At 53.8% G+C, this 10,220-nt stretch overlaps 1 long non-coding RNA gene across 1 annotated transcript; it reads left to right on the top strand.

Moving 5' to 3' along the window:
- The first annotated feature begins 2,881 nt into the window (after positions 1-2,881).
- Positions 2,882-9,755, top strand: LOC137210424 (uncharacterized). Its single transcript, XR_010936517.1, has 3 exons — positions 2,882-3,405; positions 6,436-6,561; positions 7,490-9,755. It is a non-coding gene; the product is annotated as an uncharacterized lncRNA (long non-coding RNA).
- The last annotated feature ends 465 nt before the right edge of the window (positions 9,756-10,220 follow it).

The following is a 10,220-nucleotide window of genomic DNA, read 5'->3' on the forward strand; positions in this document are numbered from 1 at the left end:
GGTTCTCTCGTTCCATGCCCTGATGGTGCTTGTGACATGAACAAACCCCAGTAGGTCACGGCGTAGTGTTCTTTTAAACCATTGCCAGATTGCAATCGCCAACATTTGCATCGTGTGACAGTTGCGTCAGATTCAGGGTTGAGATTTGTTACTGGTTTGCCTTTGAACCTCTTTGTCGGAGGTAAGCTCAGGATTTCGGCAGCCTCACAGAACACACAGGCCATTTCCCACCACCCACGCTCTGCAGCAGTCGGCTACTGGGGGTCTGTGGGGTTCATCTTCTCCAGCGCCCCCTCGCTGGAGCTGGGGGGCCTCTGGCGCTGGCCCAGGGGAGTTGCAGGATGGCCGGTGCTCTGAGCCCCTCCCTCACTCCCTGCCTGCTGGGCCTGTCCCTCTCAGAGCATCTGTCCATCTCCTCCCCACTTGCACCTGATAGCGGTCTTATTATGCCCGCTCGACACCTAGGAAGCAGACTTGGAAGAGGTAAGATGCTGACGTACCAAAACCTTCACTGGATCCACAGGAAATGCCTGGATTCAGGTGTCTCTTCTGGCACCTACTTGCCGTGTGATTTTGGCCAAGTTCTGCTTCCCCTCTGAGCCTGTCTCTGTGTCTGTGAGGTGGGGACACACCCAGCTCACAGGGGGTTCGCACACGGAGGAGGGGCTGAGCCTAGAAGCCAGGCCTCTGGCCCCTTTTGTTCCAGCTGGCAGAATGCTAGTGGTGGAAGTGTGGGGACGTGGGAGGATGAGCACGCCCCTCGGTTCCCTCCTTAGGGCTTGAGACTTCCCCGACCCCTCCCCTGTTCCGTCCAAGCCCCTTCCAGACTTCAGGGCTCTTAGGCAAGGCCCTCCTGGTACACCTTCCCTGACGGCATCTCCCCCACCCTCCCTCCTGGCCTGTTCTCCCAGTCCCCTGAGGATGCCCCTGATCCGGTTTCAATCTCATCTCTCTCCCACCCCTCCTGCCCCCTGCCTGTGTCTCCTCCTCCTTCCTCGGGTCCCAGGGCACAGCTGGCAGTGCAGCCCTGCACACGGCACGTGTTGGTAACTGTTGGTGAATGGCGATGAGCTGGACAGAATCCCCAGCTCCCCCTGCTTCTTCATGCTCTACAGCAGAGACTTTTATGTGTGATGTTTCCAGGTACCTCTTACCTTCACCCCACAGTGCAAAGGTCCAAAGGTCCTTGAGTTTTGGGTAGCTGGTGGGAGGAGAGTGGCAACTCCCCTCCCCCCCTCCCCCCAGGCAGGTAAGGAAGCGAAGTAGGTGCAGGAAACCCCTCTCCAACCTGTGAGCTTCCCAGGCCGTGGCTCTGGGCACCAGTTCTGAAACCCCAGCAGAATGCCTTCAGGTGAGGGTTCCAATGCAGACGCCCAGGCCCTGTGCACAGAAATCCCTATTCCAAGTGCCCCAGGAATGTGCCCCGCCCGCACCGCCACGATAAGCTAAGACAGGAGCTGAGCGCTTCATGTGCTTATCTATTCCTTGCACTCCTTTTGGGAGCCAGGTGCTAGGCTCTAGGCCTTGGGGATAGAGCCGGAAGCAAGATAAGTGAGATGGCCCGGGCCTGCCTCTGCGGAGGGTGTCAGGGGCGTCGGAGAGCGAGGCCCCAGCGCTTCCTTACCCTTCCTGGAGGGGCAGCATGGGGCCCCAGTCCCGGGATTAGGTGAGGGGCTCCTCCATAGCTAATACATTCACGTCAGTAACACAGGTGAGAAATGTGCCCCCTCCCCCGCCTGTCTGCCCAGCGCTCCTCTGGGTCCATTCAAGGTGTCTTTATGCAAATACAAGGTCCTCTTCTCCTTGTGTTTTCACGCCTCTGATATGTCACCCCGAGGAGCCGTGCAGGTGTCTCCAGGGGAGAGGGAGCCCCACGTTCCTTCTCACAATGCACTGCGTCCCGGACAGACCCCAGCTCCTTGCTGTTCCCTCGGCCTCCACTCACGCCCATGGAGGCTGCCCTTCGTGTGCTCCTGTCCCAATGCCATGATGTGTCACCAGCAAGTGTCTCTGGGGAACCAACCCCAGGGTTGGCCTTGCTGGGCCTTTGTCACTGACGGGTGTGGCCATCCTTCCTGCCTGAGGGATGGTACCAGCCCCACTCCCACCAGCTGGATCTGTAGTCCAGGGCAGAGTTCATACTTCCAGAGGGTCCTTCACTCATCCATTCTCTCTGCTGGTGGTTTGCGCATTTGTCCCCAAGACATACACAGAGGACGAGTCACAGTGAAGGGATCCGAGCGAGGAGAGGGAACCCCAGAGCTGGAGCTGAATCTTTCTCGATTCACCACCAGCCGACACCACCTTTGAGAGCTGGTAATTCTGCTGAATGAATGAGTAAAATACAAAATGGGTGAATGAGGGATGGAGAGTGACAGTCGGATAAGTCAAGAATTGTGAATTGATGAGAAGAGGGCTTCTTGAATGTGGAGCGGCCGTGTGTGGCAGAGCGAGTCTCCCCTGGGGCTGCAGCCCCCAGGGTCAGCCTCCCTACCAGTCCCGCTGCCCTGATGTCCCTGGGCTGAGAGGAAAACATGGGGGTCCCTGCTCCATCCCTCCAGAGCACAGGGGTCTCATCCCCTAACTTGGGAACCTGGGCTAGCATATGTCTCCAGCTAGGCAACAAGAGAGACAGACTTCAAGATGGACAGAAAGACAGGCTATTTGCCTTCCTGAGTTGAGCCAGGGGAGGCCTCAAAGGGCAGGGCTGGTCCATCCGAGGGAACACAGCCGGGAAGAAGACTTCAAGATTAGCCACTCAGAAATCAAGTGATTCTTTGTGACTGTCCCCCAGCGTTCCCTGCAGTGATCACCATGGTTACCATGCTTCCAAATCCCCCGAGTCCTTTTGCAGAGCCCTCCTGCTGAAGCCAAGCGTTCCATTTCTACTTTGCGGAGTTCTGCCAGGGCCAAGGAGAGTCCTCAGACCTGCAGAGACGCGCAGCAACCTCAGGGAGCCTGCACACAGGGGAGAGGTCCAGCTTCCGCAGTTACCAGGGAGACGCGGATCTCAGACGCAGCGTTGTAGCCCTCACATTAGCAGACGTTCAGTCCCTGAGGAAGCCCACGTGCACCGCCCAGCCTCTTGCTCCTCGAAGGTTGGAAACTCTCTAGAACAGCTGCCAGGAAAAACAGCCTGTCGTATTCTTGGAGTTGAATATTCTGCTTCCCATAACCAAGCCATCTCCTCCTGGCATGTCACCCAGCGAAGCATCTCGATCGTGTGCACCAGGAGAATGTGTATGGTCGCACTGCTCACAGGAGCAGGAATCCTGAAGCACCCCAATGCCCACCAACAGGAGAGTGGGTTGATGAGGTGTGATGGGGTATTACACAGCGGCTGCTACAAATGAGCGAGTGTCACAAAACGACATGGGCCCCCGTTAGCAACGTGAGCTTGAGTAGGTAAGTCCCAGTAGGTCACATAAAGCTGATATGCATACATACGTGACTTTATACTGTTGTTTCATATAGACGTGATAGAAAATATTGCTTTATAGATAATAAAACTCTATACCATCTACCATTTATCCACCTTTATCATCATCATTATTTTCTATCTAACTATCTATCCATCATCATCATTATCTATCTACTATCATCTATCTATCTATCTATCTATCTAACATCCATCTGGAGAGCATAAGAAGAGTCAGCTCAAGATTCCAGCATCTGATGCTGCTGCCCTCGGATGGGGAGGTGGGGGCACATAGGGGGCCTTAGGGGATTGAGAAGGGTCCCACGGGGAGCAGTAAGGTATCATCAAAGTGTTAGTCTTCCTGTTGGTTGGTGAGTTCATGGAAGGTTGTTATATTATTAAGAAGAAAGGAACGAGGGCCGTGTAAGGGACCAACGATGAGTGGGTACCACAGACCAAAGACCATCAGTAAAATTCGATTTTATGCACCTGAAGTATCAGAAATACCCCCAAATGGGAGAACACAGAGCACCGCCCTCAACACTTGTGTTTGTGCCCTGCACCTCACTTTGAACGCGTGAACCCGAGAACAGCCACAGGAAGGCTCTTCTGGACGTGCCTGCTGTGGGCAGGAGGACGGCAGGGTCTGAGGGGCCCTGGGCCTGCAGAGGTTCAGGGGTAGAGGCGGGGATGGGAGACGGGGCCCTGAACTGAGGCAGCAGGGACCACCGATATGAGGGCAGCTGGCCTCGGAGATGGGCTCTGGGGACATATATGCCCAAGTTCCCCCTGAGGTGATGCTTGCTGTAGGAGTTTCCAGGGGCTGCCGTAACAAAGCACCACAAATGAGGTGGCTTGAAGCAACAGAAATCCCCCCACAGTCCTGGAGGCCAGAATCTGAAATCAAGGTGTGCCAGGGCCGTGTTCCCTTTGAGGCTTTCAGGGAGGATCCTTCCTGCCTCTTCTAGCTTCTGGGGGGATCCTGGTTGTCATTGGCTTGTGGCCACATCACTCCCATCTCTGCTGCATCTTCACATGGCCCTCCCTGCGTCTGTGTGCCCTTCCTCTGTCTCTTATAAAGACACTCTCATTAGATTTAGGATCTGCCCTAATCCAGTATGGGCCCGCCTCAATCTTTACCTTAACTGCACCTGCAAAGACCCTGTTTCCAAATTAGGTCACATTCTGAGGTTCCTCTGGGGGACCGCATGTGCCGGTTCTGAGCTGTGTCCTGTGCGCTCTGAGGCAACCCTCGACTTCACACCTGGAATCAGGCTGTGTCTGCTCCTGCTAATGCAGGGGGCTGTGCACCTGCCTGTGGGGACCAGGAGGATGGGCAACGAGGAGAGGGCGGAGTAGCCGAGGGCTCTGGGGAACTGCAGAAAGTTCAGATTTCTGTGGCTGTGAAGCACTTGGTGGTTGAAGGGAACGTGTCCTGGAGACATGCCTGGTGTTGAAGCCACAAAGTGGGTTTTACACTGTCCTGTGTTTCTGTGCTGCGGACGGAGCGGCCTTCGTACGGTGAGTCCAGAGGACTGCAACCGCGGGACGCTCCTTATTTGTGACACTGACGTGTGACGACTGTCCTGCTCTCCATCGTGTGCTCTCCGTCCTCCTACCGGGGTCCCATCAGAGAACTCAAACCAACGTTACTTATTGGTTGTAATAATTCTTGTTTTGTAAATTTAAAAGCCATCTCTATCACCCCCGTAACTCTCAACCTCAAAGTTATCCCTAATCCCTTTCTTTCTCATAACCTTACTTTCAGCTGTGCCCAATCCCAGATATTCCCTCTTTTTTTTTTTTTGCGGTACACGGGCCTCTCACTGCTGTGGCCTCTCCCGTTGCAGAGCACAGGCCCTGGACACGCAGGCTCAGCGGCCATGGCTCACGGGCCCAGCCGCTCCGCGGCATGTGGGATCTTCCCGGACCGGGGCACGAACCCGTGTCCCCTGCATTGGCAGGCGGATTCTTAACCACTGCACACCAAGGAAGTCCTGGAAACACTGAGTCTTAACCACTGGAACACCAGGGAGGTCCTGCACCATTTTAAGTTGACCAATTTTTAAAAATATAAGTTGTGTTTAAAAAGAAAAGTTTATACATTACTACCATAAATGAAAAACATTGTTAAAACAAAAGCTAACCTTAAAAATACAGGCAGGGCTTCCCTGGGTTCACGGGTTCGTGCCCCGGTCCGGGAAGATCCCACATGCCACGGAGCGGCTGGGCTCATGAGCCATGGCCGCTGAGCCTGCGCGTCCGGAGCCTGTGCTCCACGACGGGAAAGGCCACGACAGTGAGGGGCCCGCGTACGGCAAAAAAAAAAAAAAAAAAAAAAAAAAGATGAGCTAGAGAACTGGGGTGGAGAGCTCCGTTAGTCCTTGGGAGCTCCCCTGCCAGCCCCTGCGTTGGGGCATCGAGCAGCTGAATGGTTGTTTCTTCCTGATCACTCAGTTTTCTTAATAGTTGCCCAAAGATGATCAAAACTTCCAGTGAGAAATGGCGTGTTTAGTTGGGAAGAGTCCCAGCTCCTGGCGCCGATGGTCAGTGTGTGCACAGGGTCCCTTCCAGCCCGGGCTCGGTGGGATTTGCTTGATTCCCCAAGGGTAGAGTGAACTCACTCCTGCACGCCCAGGGGAGGGAGTGCTGCCAGGACTCAGGCCAGCCTGTCCTCCAGCTTCATTACACTTTTATCCTCAGCCCCAATGATTTTTTGAAGATTTTGTGTGTGTCAATGGGAGCATTTAATTCTGTGTGATTTTCAAAGGCCATATACGCTTCTTTTCCTGTCCAATCAGTTTTCAAAGGTAGTCAACCTGGGTTTCAAATCAGCCTCCCCAGGTGTTTTCTCATCCTGGGGTCAAGGTCAGTATCAGCCTGTTTTTTTTTTTCTCATTTAATTCTATCAATACATTTATAAACACTTCGTTACACCATGCAACTGTGGCAGAGAGATGAAAATAACGTTTGTTACGTGACACTTAAAATGACAGCCTCATTTCCTTCCTTTGCAGCTGAAACGACCTTCATGTACGTTCCCCACGATCCCAGTAGCTTGGTGCTGATGGGAGGCTGCAGTTCACCTCATTCCACTCTCCTTCTGGCCTGTGGACATGACCGTGTCCCAGGTGGCAGCACAGGTATCTGCAGATTCGGGCTCCAGATGTCCTTACGTAACGCTGGCCGTTGACACCTGCCCGCCCACAGGTGGGAATGTTCAGCCGGCCGGTCCAGCGAGAGCGGAGTAGAGGTTCCTTTATACGTGGTTCTCGGGTCATCAGAGAACAACGGTAGAGCCGACACTGACCAGTGATGTCCAGTAAATACTCCCACCCAACCCTGCCTGGCCACTGACCTTTAAAGCCACAAGATGCCACGGAGACAAGAATGCCCAGAGCCCTCCTGGGTGGCGGGAGGCGGCCCTCCCCCGCGTTGCTGGCGGTGTGAGCTCTTAACTACGTCATTCATTGGCTCTTGTTGGCCTTCCAAGCTAATTTCCAGCCGAGGCCAGTCTCCTGGAAGGGATCTCCCTCTGGTGTCTCTACTGGGGACAGCAAGTCCTTTTCTTCATGATGCTGAGCCTCCAGGAACATGACTTCCGCCTGACTCAGCACCCCAAGACCAAATCCTAAAGTCCCCTGAACTTATGTCAGGGTAGGGCCAGTCCTATCCAGGCCAGTGCACCTGTTCCCGTCACTGAGTATGGGTGAGGTTAGTTCACTTTGGGAAGACATACTTCCAAAAATGTGGTGTGTCCCTGAAGGTAGACTCCCTATAGGCACTTTACCCTGACTTCCGCTCAGCCTGGCTGTGTCTGAGGCTCCTGTGAACCTCCCGGCTAGACCTGCGGGAGGGGAGGGCGTGCATGCTCTCAGGCGATTTAGTCACCCACGCTCTGAGTCCCCTCCCATCCACACCTGTCACGTTTGGAGGAGCAGATCAAGCTCTGACACTCCAGGGAGGCAGCCACCTGCCCCCACCTCCCGCAGGCAGGGGCTCAGCAGACTCCCGAGGTTGTGCCGCTCGGCATTCCCCGGCCTGCGGCTTCATTGGTGTTATTTCCTGCAGGTCGTCGGGAAGTAAGCAGATGGCAAATGCAGCCGCGGATGGTGCACTGACCAGCTCCAGCCGGTGCCAGTTACCAGAGGACCGAGGGATGCTGTTTCACTTACGCGTTCAGACTGTCCAGGTGACGCTGTGAGGCAAGCGCATGAGTCAGCGGGAATCCCGGTCGGATTCCTGCCCTGGTGACCCGAGCAGGCGCGCAGCTTGGTGCCGCGAAGGGTTTTGCAGACATGGCGCTCACCCCAAGATGCACAGGTGTAGGTGAGCCCGCTGAGCTTCACGCGCCCTGCAGAAGGGGACGTCAGGGAGACAGACACACAAGCACCACTCGGGAGAAGGAATGGGTCTCAAGGGACAGAGCAGGTCTGCTGACCCCCAACAAGGGAAAGGGGGCCTCAGCCCCACAAGGAAAAGAGTTCTGCCACCAATCTGATGAGGAAGAAGAGCCCAGCTCGGCTGATACCTTGATTTCAGTCTGTGAGCACTGGGCAGAGATCCCAGCCAAATCCACCCAATCTCTGATGCAGGAAACCCCTGGGGCACAGGACCTCTGGGCCAAGGACTGTGAGGTGACCAAGCGGCTGAGCTGTGGCTGTTGGCAATGCGGTGATGGAAGCCGTTCTGAAGTCCCCAGGGTCCAGCTCCAGGGTTCCCCCAGGTGGGCTCCGGAGGAGCGTATCAGGCAACCTTCGAGTCCCAGTCCTAGTTTTGATTTCGGCAAAGGCCCCCGCCTCTCCGGTCCCCGACGCAGACCCTCTAATGCTGCCTGAGCGCTGTGTGGTCTGGTTGAGAGAGCTGCCCGCCATGTCCCCTGAGAGTCCTGACGTCTGATTCTGCTTAGGGCCCTTTTCACATTCAGATTGTTTTCCCTGGTGACTTTGTGATCAGACGTCACAGGATTCCTGGATGAGGAAGGTGATTTTTCCCAAAACTCAAGCCACCCTACAAGCCTCGTGTTTAGTAGCTGCGTTGGTGGCAGTGGGTCGCCTGTCTTGGTTAGCGTGCATCTTGTCCCCACCACGCCTTGTGGCCCCCCAGGAGTCAGCTTGCATAAGTTCCTGAGATGAGGAAACCGCCTTTATCACAGCATCCCTCATGTCCCATCAATGGCATTAAGCAGGTGTGTCTCCCTGTTCATCGTGAAACCCGTCATGTGTGGTTGTGAGCGGGTGGGGCGGCAGGCAGGGTAACCCCCACCCCCATCCCCTGCCCATCACCCACTGCAGCACCTTAGTAGTTAAACCACCTGGAAGTGTTGCTCACAAAAGTTTGTAGCCCTGTGGAGATAGGCTGTCAACCCAAATAATCACATCCGTTCACCGGCGTCTAGAATTAGTGATGTACTCACCCCTCCCACTGTTAAAGCGCCAATGAAGAGTCATCAGACTTCTGCTGTTACTTCTCCCCAAAGCATCCTCCTCTTCCGTGGAACACCTGTGGGATTCCACGGTTACCTGGCACGGTCGTCGACCACAGCATGGGTTTCTGAGTAATCAGTGTTCTTAATTGAATTACTCTTCACCGGAGTGTGGCATCTGTTTAACTGGTCACAAGAGAAAAGACTTTCTGTTGACTAGAAAACTGGTCAGCTTCTTTCCGATTCTCCCAGCTCCTCTACAGGTCTAGCTTTTACCTACTAACAGCAGCCAGAGAATAGACTCTTCTTCCTAATGTCCCTCTGTCTGTCCCCTGGGCAGCTCCATGGGATCCGGGTCTATCTCCTCTGTTTGCCATTGGCAGGACCTGTTCTCTGTAGCTGCCTCAAGACTTGCACTGTTCTGTATCAAGGATGGGTTTTCAGGAATCCTGGCTCCCAGTGCCTTGGTTTTCCCACTCTTTTTTCTTGTCATCATAAAAAACCCAGTCCTACTCACAGCACCAGCCAGAGGTAGCACAGGAGTTGGATTGTCCAGTTCACTGTGAGATGCAGGGCAGCACGAGTACCTAGCCATCCTCCCCGTGACGCCTCCCTCGCTGGGGTCCAGGTTGAGGAGTGCTTGGTGGTGTGTGAGGCCGACACCAACACTGGGTGTTTCCATTGTGAAACATTGCCCTTCAAATGCCAATAACCTCAGGGGAGAATCTGACACTTCCCAGGGCCGTGCCCCACAGATCCAGATGTGTTTATCATAAGCTGAGGAAGGCCAAGCTAAGGACACTCCTTTGTCTGCTAGTAAGAACACCAGGAGATCTGAGCAGCAAGTCCACAAGGACATTTGCCTGGTGGCTTCCTTTTCCTCTCTTATATTTTTCTCCTTCTCCAAGGCATCCCGAGGGGAGGGAGGGAGGGTTGCAACCAGCTGTTAACCCTTCCTTTCCATGTATATACGAATGTGTGTTACAATTATGCATATGTGTGTGTGCATGTATGTGTGAATGTGTGTATATATTTGTATGTATATATGTGTATATTTATGTGAGTGTGTATATGTGTATGGATGTATGCACGTGTGTAGGTGTGTGTATATGTGGGTATTCATGTGAGTGTGAGCATGTGTGTGTGTGTGTGTACACTCATTATAACTACGTACAAGGGTATAAAGGAAAATATGCTTGTAATGAATGAAGGGATAGGAAACCTGAACAGAGAAATAGAAACTATAACAGGATTGAAAGAAGTAAAAAGAGAAAAATATTTGAACTAAAATTTCACAAGCTGGGCTTACCAGATGATCAGAAGTGACAGAAGAGTTAGTAACTTGAAGAGAAAACAATACATGTTAACCTATATGAA

The sequence above is a fragment of the Pseudorca crassidens genome, chromosome 17 (assembly GCF_039906515.1).
Source record: "Pseudorca crassidens isolate mPseCra1 chromosome 17, mPseCra1.hap1, whole genome shotgun sequence".
In the NCBI taxonomy this organism is placed as follows: Eukaryota; Metazoa; Chordata; class Mammalia; order Artiodactyla; family Delphinidae; genus Pseudorca; species Pseudorca crassidens.